Raw genomic sequence first — 16358 nt, 5'->3', positions numbered from 1 at the left:
GAAATATTGCAGCTTTGACTTTTCACTGCACCTTTACTCCTGGAAATTAAAATAATTCAATACTCGAGGGTTAAAAATGCTCGCTATGCCCCTTCATACATTCCTTGAGATGAGTAGGATCTGAAATAGGGGGTGCATTTTTTATTTTGCCTCAGACCCTCTGCAATTGCACTTAATTTTTGAGTCTTGTCATATTTGCAGGCAAAAGAGTAGGGCCACATATAGGGAAAACAGGAGACAGAGTATAATAACTGGAGAGCTGACATTTTACAGTACCGTGATATGGGCAGGACCTATTGGCTATGGAAATGGCCTAGCTGGGAAAATGTCAATTTTCATTTTGCACCATCCACTGCGTATTTATTTTTGGAAAGCATCTTTGGGTTTAAAATAATCACTATATCCTTTGAGGGGTGCAGTTTCCAAAACTAAAAGTCACTTCTTGGTACTCTGCACAGTATTAGCACCTTAGGAGCAACTATGTCATAACACCTGTAAATGATTCTCCCCTTCAAAAGCCTAATGGTACTCCCTGCCTTCTGTGTCCTGTTGTGTGCCAATACAGCAGATTTCCTTCAGATGTGGAGTATTTCTGTAGTCAGGAAAAATTACGTAAAAAAATGTTGGATACATTTTCTCCTTTAACCTTGTAGAAATGAAAAATTTGTGGCTAAAGCAAAATTTGTTTCAATCATTTTTATTAAAGATTTTTAACAAGACAAAAAGGGGAAAAGGGCATGCATATATCATTCACAATATAGATATGCAGAAAGTTGTCCTAAAAATACAATAACATGACATTGTGGTACATCATGAACAATAAACATGAAGCTGTAAAGGTGCAAACAGGGAAAAGAAACGTATACATATATATATATATATATATATATATATATATATAGCACATAAAGTCATCTTGGTGATATCGTATAAAATCAGGAGTACCGTATTTTCCGGACTATAAGCCGCACATAAAAACCTACGATTTCCTCAGAAATCGTAAGTGCGGCTTATAGTCCGGTGCGGCTTATATATGGATGGAAGCGGCGGCAAAGACTGCGTGCCGCTTCCATACATACATAAAAGGCACCGTAAGGGTGCATTCACACTACCGAACGCCGGCGTGTATCACAGCCGTACACGCCGGCGTTACAGCAGGGCTGCCGGACACTTCCTATTCATTTCTATGGGAGCAGGCATGCGAGCGCTCCCCATAGAAATGAATGGACAGACACTTCCCATTCATTTCTATGGGAGCCGGCATGCGAGCGCTCCCTATAGAAATGAATGGAAAAAAGCAGTCCATTCATTTCTATGGGGAGCGCTCGCATGCCTGCTCCCATAGAAATGAATAGGAAGTGTCCGGCAGCCCTGCTGTCACGCCGGCCTGAAACAGAACGTGAAACTTACCCAGCGGTGCAGGGCGGGCGGGCGGGCATTCAGGCCTCCTCTGCCTCCGATGTTCCGTCCTTCTCCTCCGGCGCTCGCTGATAATGGCCGGGGCGCATGCGCAATATCATAATGCTTCTACTGCGCATGTGCCCTGGCCATTATCAGCTTGCAAGCGCCGGAGGAGGACGGAACATCGGAGGAAGAGGAGGCCTGAATGCCCGCCCACCCTACACCGCTCGGTAAGTTTCACATTCTGTTGCAGGCTTTTATTTTAAAACGGGGGGGGGGGGGGGGGCGGGGTAGTTTAACCTAACGTTTACGGTTGGGTTCTATCAGCATGATTTTGCTGATAGAGCCCCTCCTCGCCTGCCGAGCGCTTCCAATAGAAGCGGCTGGCACGCGGGGGGTTAAGCGGCCGCTGGCAAAGTCTGCCTGCCGCCGCTTTCAATAAGATATAATGCGCACCGGACTGCGGCTTATAGTCCGGTGCGCCTTATATATGAACCGAGACGGACTATAAGGCGCTCATGGGCAATGCAGCTTATAGTCCAGTGCGCCTTATAGTCCGTAAAATACGGTAGGTGAAAGCTGCACAATAAAGACATAGCAATCAAGTATTACCATCTCAAGGTCAGTGGTGAGGACTGCTGGCACGGAAGAGCAAACCTATCAAGTCACCATAAACAAAAGGGTTATTTGTGATAAGTAGACAATGACCATATCTCCCAGGTACGCATAAAAGATGAATAAGAGGCTTTCCCTAACGACAATATCTTTTCATACGAGTACGTGGTGTTAATCATGTCCACCAAATTCGAGATGGATGGCGTGGAAGTAGATTTCCATCTTTGGAAAATCAACAATTTGGCCATGGTCAAAATCTTGCATATTAGGATTCTGTGCGGGCGAAGGGCTGCAGGTAATCTCAGCATGAGTATGCCCAGTGCGGGGGAAGGGGCAACAGTATAGCGGCAGATGCGGGAAATCAAGGCAAATACAGAGGACCAATAAGTAATAATCGCCGGACAAAGCCATATAATATGGAATAGCGATCCCTCCTGTCCACAACCTCTCCAACACATAGCTGAGGAAGATGGGTACATAAATTTAAGTGTCGAGGGTGTATAATACCAACGCAAGGTCACTTTAGTGGCTGTTTCTACATGTGAACTACATTTAAGGGATCTATGAATGAGGCGAAAAGCTTGACACCATTCTTCTGACGAAAATTGAGTACGAATGTCCCGCTCCCAACACCTAAATGGAGGAGATTTATAAAAAGTAGTAGTACTCCCCAAATTGTCATATAAAAAGCGTAGACCTTTCATGTTGGTTAAAATAAAAGTTATTATTTTCTTGCAATATGGAATGGGAGGGACAGGGGATTTAGATAACAAATGTGAAATCCTAAGAAATTTGTAAAAATGAGAGGCCGGAAGTTGAAATTTCAACTGTAAGTCAGCAAAGGATAAAAGACGGCCAGTCGAAGAGTATAAATGGGAGAGAAAAGTGATACCAGATGTTTCCCAGGAGGACAGATTAAGGTCGGGCATCATCCAAGATAGCAGTGAAATAGGAGTAGTTGCTGTAGTCCACCGTGACCTTGGTGATGATACGGCATGTGCATGGGACCAGGCTATCAAGGAGGCAGTCATGGTAGGGGACAATGTAGAGGGACGCTCACTAGTCCAGAAAGTGGACAATAGTAGTTCTTTTAAGGTCCCACGTGGGATACAGGAATGTTCAATATGAATCCAGGGGACGGAGAAATCTGCGGACCACCATCCGGCACACTGGGCAACCAAAGTAGCTATATAGTAATTATACATTATTGGAACGCCTAAACCTCCAAATAGTTTGTGTTTATACAAGGGGCCTCTGTTTATCCTAGGTCGTTTTCCCTGCCAAATATAGCGAGAAATCAGTCTTTGTAGAGATTCAAAGTAAGAAGCAGGAACAATAATCGGCACAGTGCGAAACAAATATAACAGCTTGGGCAGGAGAAGCATTTTAAAAGCAGCGACACGGCCCAGCCATGAGACTTCTGCAGGCATCATCTTATCACAGTCATCTTGTAAAGCTTTAAGTAATGGGACATAATTACTGCCAAAGAGCGACCTGGGAGAGGGGGTGATATGAACACCTAAATATTGAATTGAATCTTGTCGCCAATCAAAGCCATACAGCGAACACAGGATCTGGAGAGAAGTGGGTGAAATATTGAAAGAAAGGGCTTGGGATTTCGAAAGGTTCAACTTGTAGTAAGATAATGCTCCAAAGATATCAATCAAATGCATAAGGCGAGGAAGAGAAGACTGTGGATCCGTGAGCGTGAGAATAACATCATCTGCATAAAGAGATATCAGATGGGAGCAATCTCCCACCATGACACCCCGCACCATCAAATCATCTCTAATCAATTGGGCTAGAGGTTCCATAGATAAAACGAAAATTAAGGGTGACAATGGACAGCCTTGGCGGGTTCCATTCGTTATATCGAAAGCATCTGAAAAGGTGCCATTAGTAAATACTTTGGCTGAAGGATTGGAATACAAAGCTCGGATCGCTCCCTCAATAGTCCCAGAGAAGCCCATTTTTCGCAGTACCGAGAAGGCATACGACCAACAAATGCGGTCGAACGCCTTCTCGGCATCTAGAGCCAGCATAAGTGCTTCACATTTGTTCCGAGTGAGAAAGTGGGTTAAATTAATAATACGTCTGGTATTCTCGTAGGATTGGCGTCCCTTCACAAAACCCACTTGGTCATAATTAATCAGCGTAGGGAGACAGTCAGCTAGTCTTGTCGCTATAAGTTTAGCATAAATCTTTAGATCCACATTCAAAAGGGAAATTGGGCGAAAGTTCTGGGGAGTAGATGGTTCCTTTCCCGGTTTGGGCAGGGTAACTATAATGGCTTCCTGGTTTTCCCTAGGGAATTGAGCGGTGTTCATTGCAGAGGATAAAAAGGCCAATAAAGGGGCTGACAGGAGAGGGGAAAGCGTTTTATAGTACTCGTTTGTCAAACCATCAGGACCCGGAGATTTCCGAGTTGGTAAGGAATTAATTACTCTGGTTAATTCCTCCGGAGAAATCGGAGTGTTGAGACTATCAAGTTGTATGGGGGACAGAGTGGGTAGAGCCATAGATTCAAGAAAGGAGTTAATCTTGTCTTGGGTGGGGACAGATTGAGAAGGGTCGTCAGCCAAATTGTATAGTTCTTCATAAAAGGACCGAAATCTATTAGCTATTCCTTTCGGATCATATAATTTATGAGAACCCGTTTTATCCCATAAATAGGGAATTCTAGACCTAGCATGCTTTCGTTTCAAACGGGATGCTAAAAGTTTACCAGCCTTATTAGATTGGGAATAATACAAAGCTTTAGTTTTGCGCAAATTTTTCTCATATTGAAACAAAAGGCATTCGTTCAGTTTCCTGCGAAGGGTCAACAGTTCATCCGCATTGGAAGCCGAAGGAAGGCGCTTATTAGCAGTGTCAAGAATTTTAATCTGTTGCAACAAAGAATTGATATCAGAAAGTCTGCGTTTCCTTTCGATATGGCCCAGGCGAATCAAAGTACCTCTAATAAATGCTTTATGAGCATTCCACAAAATCGCAGGATTAGATACGGATGGAACATTAAATTTAAAAAATTCTCCCAAGTCGCTCTCCAGCTGTTTCCTAGTATGAGGGTTAGACAAAAGATAGTCGCTACATCTCCAGACGTAATCCCTGCTCCCGCTATGCTTTTCTGCTAAAGTAAGAAGAATAGCCACATGATCTGACCAAGTGATCTGTGATATCTCTGATTTCATTGCCAAAGGCAAGGTCGCTTGATCAACAAGGAAGAGGTCAATGCGAGAGTAGCTATTGTGCACTGAGGAGAAACATGTATAATCCCTTTCAGATGTATGGTGAATACCCCAGACATCATACATGTTATGACGCCATAGTGAATGCGTAAAATTTGGATGACGGGATGCACAGCGGGCAGAGGTATCAATCTGTGGGTCAGGAGCGATGTTAAAGTCGCCCATGAGAATTAAACAACCCTGTTTCTTCTTCATCACTATTCTCATAAGTTTATTAAAAAAGGCTATTTGGTGCTGATTAGGGGCATATGCTGTGACCAAGGTATACGCTACACAATTTAGGAGACAAACAACCACCACAAACCGACCTTGAGGATCGGAATAAGTATCCAAAAGTTGAAATGCCACAGTGTTCCTAATCCCTAGTAGTACACCCCTGCTTTTAGAAGAGTAATGAGAATGAAAAATATGGGGGTAATCGGGACGTTGGATGCGTAGTGCATCTCGTTCCAATAAGTGTGTTTCTTGAATGGCAATAATGTCACAGTGTTGGTCTCGTACCTCACGCCACATCGAGGCTCGCTTTTGAGGAGAGTTCAACCCTCTGACATTCATAGATAATAATTTAAGCACCATGGTAAGTAAAAGGAATCGCTACATACACCATCTCACCTGTGCCGCAATCTACAAAATAGCGTGACCAGCAGTCCTCCCACCTTCCATCCAGAGTTGCTACAAAGTTAGTGCCTAGATAGGGGAATATAACAAAAGAACAGGGGTAAAACATGTATACAAGACCTGTACGATCGCGGTGAGAACAAAGCATCGCTATGTTTCTAGACATAAACACAGCGGACCAGCAGCTGTTGCAAAAATAGGGGGAAGTAGTCCAAACAGCGGCGTGAAACAAGTCAAGCAGACCCAGCCTTAAGTATGCGAGTCCGTGACAATGTTGTTGCGTGGTTTACGTACAGAGGTCCATCCATCTGATAAGGGATTCAGTGAGGACTTCTTCAAAAGGTCAGACAGCGGGATATTCCATTGATGCAATAGGGATTTACCCTCTTCCAGCGAGCGGATCACATGAGTAACATCATTTTTAACAATCACAAGGCGAACAGGAAAACCCCATTTATACGGAACATGGTGTTGTCGCAGGGCGAGAGTGACCGGCAAAAGTTGACGTCTAAGTTGTAGGGTAGTAGCAGACAAGTCTGAAAAAATAGTTATGTCCCGGAAAGGATCAGGCAAAGAATCCAGGTTGCGGGAGGATTGGATTATGTGTTCCTTTGTGCGATAAAAATGAATCCTAGCCAGTACATCCCTAGGAATAGTGTCAGGAAGATGTGTCGGTCTAGGAACCCTATGGGCTCTATCAATAGTCACATCCAGGGATTCTTGATCTGAGAGTAGCGTGGTAATCAATTTCTGCAAAAAAAGGAGTTAAGTCCTTTTGGGTGATAGATTCTGGTATGCCCCTGAATTTCAAGTTATTTCTGCGGGATCTATCTTCCAAATCTGCCACTTTAGCACGTAAAAAGGTCACTTCTTTCTCCACATCATAATGGGCATCAATTAGATCGTTATGAGAAGCGGCGAATTCCGCCATTTTAGTTTCCATATGCAAAGTACGCTCTTTCATCTCACTTAAATCATGGTCGAGGGGTGCTACCATACGAGACATATCAGCCCGCAAAGATTTATAAAAGGCAGTTAACATTAGCTTCATGGAGGCCTCAGTGAGTGAATTAGTAGAAGCAGGGATATCAGCCAGTAAATCTCCATGATCATAAGATTCTTTTAGTCCTCCGGCAGCATGAGCTTGGGAGTGAGGTTTATGTCGCAGCTTAAATGGACTGCCAGGGGGAGAGGATTGGTGAGTAGCGCCCTGCAGTGAGGAAGGAGAGGCGCCATTTTGTAAGGCCGACCGTCTCCTATCGTCAGTGTTACCTGCCGGGTCGTCTTCCAAAGAAGGCTCAGATGAAGGCAGCAGTTGAGGAAGAGCGGTCTCCGGCAACGTCCCCCGAGATGGAGAGGAAGGATGCTGTATAACCGAAGTCGAGCCCTGAGGAGACGAGGCCTTGGAGTTCCCGCCAGAGTGTGAGCCCGCGCCATCTTGGATATCATCACCTCCATGGGTGAAATAGAAGTCCGTCAGCTTTCGCGGTCTAACACCAGTTTTCCTAATCTTAGGCATGTCAGAGGTGGAACCCGGTACCCAAGCCAGGATGGATTAGGAAGAAAAGCACAGGTAAGTCACTTTGAAAGTCGCTAAACAGGCTGTAGTCACGGAGCTCAAAACCTATGCGGCCATCCCGCTTCACCGCCAAGCTCCGCCCCCCGGCTAAAGCAAAATTTAATTGCAAAAATATAATGTTTCATTTTCACTGCCCAATAGACATTGTCAGGGTCTTGGGTTGCTAGGTTGGGTGGCATAGACGAACAAGTCCAGTTTCTTTAGTCCAAAACAAAGGTAGAGTTTTATTTTCACTCAAAAAGGTAGTGCAGCAACAAAAGGAAACAATACAAAAATAAATACCTGCCCGGCTAGGCTCTAACTCAACATAGGTTACCTCACCTATAATAGCAGACTCAACAGTAGGTTGCATCAACCAAGACAGCTCCAACAGTCTGACCTTCCTGCTGACTCTCCAGCCAAGCTCTGTCCAAAGTCTGTTGCTGGAGCTCGCTTCTTAAGCTCCCTTGATGAGCAGATTCTCTGCAGCTGAGTCGCTGCTGGAACACCCCCAAAGTGTGGACTGGAGGGGGTTGGAATTACAGGTCCCACTACCAACCTTCCTGCCATTCCTAAAAATCCAGCCCAATACTGAGCATTTACCAAAATGCTCAGCAGACGAAAGTTGTCTGCTGAGAACAAACATTCCTTCTGGAGTTTTCTCATCTCACTCACCTTAGTAGTCTGGGTGAGATGTACACCCCCTCCATTGCCTGACCAGCCATCGGCTTACAACATACACTCTAAGAAATACTTTACTGCTATTATTCATGAAACTACAGATAAATTTATGGCAGTGTGGACTGCCTGGGACCCCTACTGCATTGCGGAATGATTTGTCAGGCTAGCTGCTAATAATGTTGTGACTGTAGTACTTTTCCCCATTTCATATGTTTTTGCTGTTTTCTACATCATCCCCCTCCCTATACTCTATGGATTCTAATTCCTTACTCCCCCCTCCTTTCCGTCCGATCTTAGGCCAGGTTCACGTCTGCATTTGGTATTCTGTTCGGGGAGTCCATTTGGGGACCTGTCGAACGGAAACCTATGCATTAAAAAGCGTTAGATAAGAAACCACATGGACCCCACAGATTATAATGGGATCAATGTGGTTTCCACACGAATCATGCGGAGAGAAAAGTGCTGCTTGAGTTGGAAATTAAATCTTTTTTTACCTAAAGCTTAGAGAAACAGCGAAGGTGAGTGATCAACTTTGGTGGGGTACAGCTGTGAGGCAATAAATGTGTTTCCCTAGGGAAGACCTGGGCATTGTATGGTCTGCTGGCCACATCTGGCCCTGTCTCTGACTGGCCGATGTGAGATCATTGTACAGAAGCATTCCCCCTGTACTCAGAAAGTACAGGGGGTGTTCACCCTGAGCACAGCATCGTCATCCATCCAGTGCCGCCTTTCTTCTATGGACATGCGCAGTCAGCTGTTCAACTTTTCCATTCGATAGCAGATTTTTTCCTCAGATTTTTCAGCTACAGGAAAAAAGAAGCATCATGATCTATCTTCAGGCGGATTCTGCCTGTCGAATCCCATTGAAATGAATGGGAGGCAGACAACATCCTAGCATTCTTTTGGAGCATTTTTTTTCCTAGCTCCCATTCATTTCAAAGGGCTTTTAAAAGCAAAATCTTCCTGAAGATAGATCATGATTAGAGATGAGCGAACAGTGTTCTATCGAACTCATGTTCGATCGGATATTAGGCTGTTCGGCATGTTCGAATCGAATCGAACACCGCGTGGTAAAGTGCGCCATTACTCGATTCCCCTCCCACCTTCCCTGGCGCCTTTTTTGCTCCAATAACAGCGCAGGGTAGGTGGGACAGGAACTACGACACCGGTGACGTTGAGAAAAGTAGGCAAAACCCATTGGCTGCCGAAAACATGTGACCTCTAATTTAAAAGAACAGCGCCGCCCAGGTTCGCGTCATTCTGAGCTTGCAATTCACCGAGGACGGAGGTTTCCGTCCAGCTAGCTAGGGCTTAGATTCTGGGTAGGCAGGGACAGGCTAGGATAGGAAGGAGAAGACAACCACAACAGCTCTTGTAAGAGCTAAATTCCAGGGAGAAGCTTGTCAGTGTAACGTGGCACTGACGGGCTCAATCGCCGCAACCCAGCTTTCCCAGGATCCTGAATGGAATACACTGTCAGTGTATTCCCGTATACCCGATATATACCCCCGATACCCGTTCCAACGGTGTGCCCCCCCACCTTCACCCCAGAAATACCCTGCAAGTCCCCTAGCAATAGAATTGGGGCTATATACACCCACTATTTTTGCTACTGCCATATAGTGCCATTGTCTGACTGGGAATTCAAAGAATATATTGGGGTTACGTGCACCCACAATTTTTACTACTGGTATACAGTGCCAGTTTCTGACTGGGAATTCAAAGAATATATTGGGGTTATAAATACCCTCATTTCTTGCTACTGCCATATAGTGCCAGTTTCTGACTGGTAATTCAAAGAATATATTGGGGTTATAAATACCCTCATTTCTTGCTACTGGTATATAGTGCCATTGTCTGACTGGGAATTCAAAGAATATATTGGGGTTACGTGCACCCACAATTTTTACTACTGGTATACAGTGCCAGTTTCTGACTGGGAATTCAAAGAATATATTGGGGTTACAAATACCCTCATTTCTTGCTACTGCCATATAGTGCCAGTTTCTGACTGGTAATTCAAAGAATATATTGGGGTTACGTGCACCCACAATTTTTACTACTGGTATACAGTGCCATTGTCTGACTGGGAATTCAAAGAATATATTGGGGTTATAAATACCCTCATTTCTTGCTACTGGTATATAGTGACATTGTCTGACTGGGAATTCAAAGAATATATTGGGGTTACGTGCACCCACAATTTTTACTACTGGTATACAGTGCCAGTTTCTGACTGGGAATTCAAAGAATATATTGGGGTTACAAATACCCTCATTTCTTGCTACTGCCATATCGTGCCAGTTTCTGACTGGTAATTCAAAGAATATATTGGGGTTACGTGCACCCACAATTTTTACTACTGGTATACAGTGCCAGTTTCTGACTGGGAATTCAAAGAATATATTGGGGTTACAAATACCCTCATTTCTTGCTACTGCCATATAGTGCCAGTTTCTGACTGGTAATTCAAAGAATATATTGGGGTTACGTGCACCCACAATTTTTACTACTGGTATACAGTGCCATTGTCTGACTGGGAATTCAAAGAATATATTTGGGTTATAAATACCCTCATTTCTTGCTACTGCCATATAGTGCCAGTTTCTGACTGGGAATTCAAAGAATATATTGGGGTTATGTGCACCCACAATTTTTACTACTGGTATACAGTGCCATTGTCTGACTGGGAATTCAAAGAATATATTGGGGTTATAAATACCCTCATTTCTTGCTACTGGTATATAGTGCCATTGTCTGACTGGGAATTCAAAGAATATATTGGGGTTACGTGCACCCACAATTTTTACTACTGGTATACAGTGCCAGTTTCTGACTGGGAATTCAAAGAATATATTGGGGTTACAAATACCCTCATTTCTTGCTACTGCCATATAGTGCCAGTTTCTGACTGGTAATTCAAAGAATATATTGGGGTTACGTGCACCCACAATTTTTACTACTGGTATACAGTGCCAGTTTCTGACTGGGAATTCAAAGAATATATTGGGGTTACAAATACCCTCATTTCTTGCTACTGCCATATAGTGCCAGTTTCTGACTGGTAATTCAAAGAATATATTGGGGTTACGTGCACCCACAATTTTTACTACTGGTATACAGTGCCATTGTCTGACTGGGAATTCAAAGAATATATTGGGGTTATAAATACCCTCATTTCTTGCTACTGCCATATAGTGCCAGTTTCTGACTGGGAATTCAAAGAATATATTGGGGTTATAAAAACCCTCATTTCTTGCTACTGGTATATAGTGCCATTGTCTGACTGGGAATTCAAAGAATATATTGGGGTTACGTGCACCCACAATTTTTACTACTGGTATACAGTGCCAGTTTCTGACTGGGAATTCAAAGAATATATTGGGGTTACAAATACCCTCATTTCTTGCTACTGCCATATAGTGCCAGTTTCTGACTGGTAATTCAAAGAATATATTGGGGTTACGTGCACCCACAATTTTTACTACTGGTATACAGTGCCATTGTCTGACTGGGAATTCAAAGAATATATTGGGGTTATAAATACCCTCATTTCTTGCTACTGCCATATAGTGCCAGTTTCTGACTGGTAATTCAAAGAATATATTGGGGTTATAAATACCCTCATTTCTTGCTACTGGTATATAGTGCCATTGTCTGACTGGGAATTCAAAGAATATATTGGGGTTACGTGCACCCACAATTTTTACTACTGGTATACAGTGCCAGTTTCTGACTGGGAATTCAAAGAATATATTGGGGTTACAAATACCCTCATTTCTTGCTACTGCCATATAGTGCCAGTTTCTGACTGGTAATTCAAAGAATATATTGGGGTTACGTGCACCCACAATTTTTACTACTGGTATACAGTGCCATTGTCTGACTGGGAATTCAAAGAATATATTGGGGTTATAAATACCCTCATTTCTTGCTACTGCCATATAGTGCCAGTTTCTGACTGGGAATTCAAAGAATATATTGGGGTTATAAATACCCTCATTTCTTGCTACTGGTATATAGTGCCATTGTCTGACTGGGAATTCAAAGAATATATTGGGGTTACGTGCACCCACAATTTTTACTACTGGTATACAGTGCCAGTTTCTGACTGGGAATTCAAAGAATATATTGGGGTTACAAATACCCTCATTTCTTGCTACTGCCATATAGTGCCAGTTTCTGACTGGTAATTCAAAGAATATATTGGGGTTACGTGCACCCACAATTTTTACTACTGGTATACAGTGCCATTGTCTGACTGGGAATTCAAAGAATATATTGGGGTTATAAATACCCTCATTTCTTGCTACTGGTATATAGTGCCATTGTCTGACTGGGAATTCAAAGAATATATTGGGGTTACGTGCACCCACAATTTTTGCTACTGGTATATAGTGCCAATTTCTAACTGGGAATTCAAAATGCGCAAGGCTCCCGGAAAGGGACGTGGACGAGGCCGTGGGCGAGGTCGGGGGAATGGTTCTGGGGAGCAAGGTAGCAGTGAAGCCACAGGGCGTCCCGTGCCTACTCCTGTGGGGCAGCAAGCATTGCGCCACTCCACAGTGCCAGGGTTGCTTGCCACATTAACTAAACTGCAGGGTACAAACCTTAGTAGGCCCGAGAACCAGGAACAGGTCTTGCAATGGCTGTCAGAGAACGCTTACAGCACATTGTCCAGCAGCCAGTCAGACTCTGCCTCCTCTCCTCCTATTACCCAACAGTCTTGTCCTCCTTCCTCCCAAAATTCCCAAGCTTCACAGAACAATAACCCCAACTGTCCCTGCTCCCCAGAGCTGTTCTCCGCTCCTTTCATTGTCCCTCAACCTGCCTCTCCACGTCACGATTCCACGAACCTAACAGAGGCGCATCTGTGTCCAGATGCTCAAACACTAGAGTCTCCTCCATCTCCGTTCGATTTGGTGGTGGATGACCAGCAACCCACCCTCATCGACGATGATGTGACGCAGTTGCCGTCAGGGCATCCAGTTGACCGGCGCATTGTGCGGGAGGAGGAGATGAGACAGGAGTTGGAAGAGGAAGTGGTGGATGATGAGGACACTGACCCGACCTGGACAGGGGGGATGTCAAGCGGGGAAAGTAGTGTGGATGTTGAGGCAAGTGCAGCACCAAAAAGGGTAGCTAGATGCAGAGGCAGAGGTCAGCAGCTTAGGCGAAGCCAGGCCACACCCGGAATCTCCCAAGATGTTCCAGTTCGTACCCAGCCCCGAAAAACTCCCACCTCGAGGGCACGTTTCTCGAAGGTGTGGAGTTTTTTCAAGGAATGCGCCGAGGACAGATATAGTGTTGTCTGCACAATTTGCCTCTCGAAATTGATTAGGGGCTCTGAGAAGAGCAACCTGTCCACCACTTCAATGCGCCGTCATTTGGAATCCAAGCACTGGAATCAGTGGCAGGCAGCAACGGCAGGACAAAGGCCGCCTGCCGTTCACGCCACTGCCACTGCCTCTGCCACTGCCTCTGCCACTGCCACTGCTGACTGTGCTGGCGATGCACTCCAGAGGACGAGCCAGGACACCACTTCATCTGCCTCCGCCACTTTGTTGACTTCTCCCTCATCCTCCCCTGTTCCTGTCTTATCTCCTTCTCCTGCACCATCAAAGGCACCATCAGGCGCTTCTTTACAACAACCCACCATCTCTCAGACATTGGAGCGGCGGCAGAAATACACTGCTAACCACCCACACGCGCAAGCCTTGAACGCCAACATCGCTAAACTGCTGGCCCAGGAGATGTTGGCGTTCCGGCTTGTTGAAACTCCCGCCTTCCTGGACCTGATGGCAACTGCGGCACCTCGCTATGCCGTCCCTAGCCGTCACTACTTCTCCCGGTGTGCCGTCCCCGCCTTGCACCAGCACGTGTCACTCAACATCAGGCGGGCCCTTAGTTCCGCGCTTTGCACAAAGGTCCACTTGACCACCGACGCGTGGACAAGTGCATGCGGACAGGGACGCTACATTTCACTGACGGCACACTGGGTGAATGTAGTTGAGGCTGGGACTGCTTCCCAAACTGGCCCGGTGTACCTCGTCTCCCCGCCTAACATTCCTGGCAGGGACACGAGAAGAACACCCCCCTCCTCCTCCTCCTCCTCTACCGCCTCCTCCTCCGCCACCGCCTCCTCCTCCGCCACCGCCTCCTCCTCCGCTGTTAGATTGACCCCAGCTACGAGTTGGAAACGTTGCAGCACTGGCGTTGGTAGACGTCAGCAGGCTGTGCTGAAGCTGATCAGCTTGGGGGACAGACAGCACACTGCCTCCGAGGTGAGGGATGCCCTCCTCGATGAGACGGCAATATGGTTTGAGCCGCTGCACCTGGGCCCAGGCATGGTCGTTTGTGATAACGGCCGGAACCTGGTAGCAGCTCTGGAGCTTGCCGGACTCCAACATGTTCCATGACTGGCCCACGTCTTCAACCTAGTGGTGCAACGTTTCCTAAAGAGCTACCCCAATGTTCCAGAGCTACTGGTGAAAGTGCGGCGCATGTGCGCCCACTTTCGCAAGTCGACAGTAGCCGCTGCTAGCTTAAAATCTCTCCAGCAACGCCTGCATGTGCCACAACACCGGCTTTTGTGCGACGTCCCCACACGCTGGAACTCAACGTTTCAGATGTTGAATAGAGTGGTTGAGCAGCAGAGACCTTTGATGGAATACCAGCTACAAAACCCTAGGGTGCCACAAAGTCAGCTGCCTCAGTTTCTCATCCATGAGTGGCCATGGATGAGAGACCTTTGTGACATCCTACGGGTGTTTGAGGAGTCCACAAGGAGGGTGAGCTCTGAGGATGCGATGGTGAGCCTTACAATCCCGCTCTTGTGTGTTCTGAGAGAATCCCTGATTGACATCAGGGATAACTCAGATCACACAGAGGAGTCAGGGATAGCATCCGATCCGTCACAGCTGGAGAGTAGGTCCACACATCTGTCCGCTTCATCGCGTTTAATGGAGGAGGAGGAGGAAGAAGAGTTGTCTGATGATGTGATGGTGATACAGGAGGCTTCCGGGCAACTTCGAATCGTCCCATTGTTGCAGCGCGGATGGGTAGACATGGAGGATGAGGAGGAAATGGAGATTGAACTTTCCGGTGGGGCCAGAGGAGTCATGCCAACTAACACTGTGGCAGACATGGCTGAGTTCATGTTGGGGTGCTTTACAACCGACAAGCGTATTGTCAAAATCATGGAGGACAACCAGTACTGGATCTTTGCTATCCTTGACCCCCGGTATAAAAACAACATCTCGTCTTTTATTCCGGTAGAGGGGAGGGCCAATCGCATCAATGCTTGCCACAGGCAATTGGTGCAGAATATGATGGAGATGTTTCCAGCATGTGACGTTGGCGGCAGGGAGGACAGTTCCTCCAGTAGGCGACCAAGTTCTCACCGGTCCACACAAACGAGGGGCACACTGTCTAAGGTCTGGGACACCTTGATGGCACCCCCTCGCCAAAGTGCCGCCACAGAGGGTCCTAGTGTCACCAGGCGTGAGAAGTATAGGCGCATGTTGCGGGAATACCTTTCCGACCACAGCCCTGTCCTCTCCGACCCCTCTGCGCCCTACACGTATTGGGTGTCGAAGTTGGACCTGTGGCTTGAACTTGCCCTATATGCCTTGGAGGTGCTGTCCTGTCCTGCCGCCAGCGTCCTATCTGAGAGGGTGTTCAGTGCAGCCGGTGGCATCATCACTGACAAGCGCACCCGTCTGTCAGCTGAGAGTGCCGACCGGCTCACTTTGATAAAAATGAACCACCACTGGATAGAGCCTTCATTTTTGTGCCCACCTGTGTAAAGCACCCCAACATGAAACTCCATGTCTGTACTCAACCTCTCCAATTCCTCCGCATCCTCATACTCATCCACCATAAGCGTTGCACAATTCTGCTAATACTAGGCTCCCTCCAACATGATTTCCCCCAACTCTGCTGGTTAGAGGCTCCCTCCACCCTGATTTCCACCAACTCTGCTGGTTAGAGGCTCCCTCCACCCTGCTTTCCCACAACTCTGCTGGTTAGAGGCTCCCTCCACCATGAATTTGCCCAAACTGGGCTGGTTAGAGGCTCCCTCCACCATGAATTGGTCCAAACTGGGGTTTTTAGAGGCTCCCTCCACCATGAATTTGCCAAAACTGGGCTGTTTAGAGGCTCCCTCCACCATGAATTGGTCCAAATTGGGGTTTTTAGAGGCTCCCTCCACCATGAATTTGCCCAAACTGGGCTGG

Source organism: Leptodactylus fuscus, chromosome 1 (assembly GCF_031893055.1).
Source record: "Leptodactylus fuscus isolate aLepFus1 chromosome 1, aLepFus1.hap2, whole genome shotgun sequence".
Taxonomy (NCBI): Eukaryota; Metazoa; Chordata; class Amphibia; order Anura; family Leptodactylidae; genus Leptodactylus; species Leptodactylus fuscus.
The sequence above is the reverse complement of the archived record's forward strand: the minus strand, read 5'-3'. Positions refer to the sequence as shown.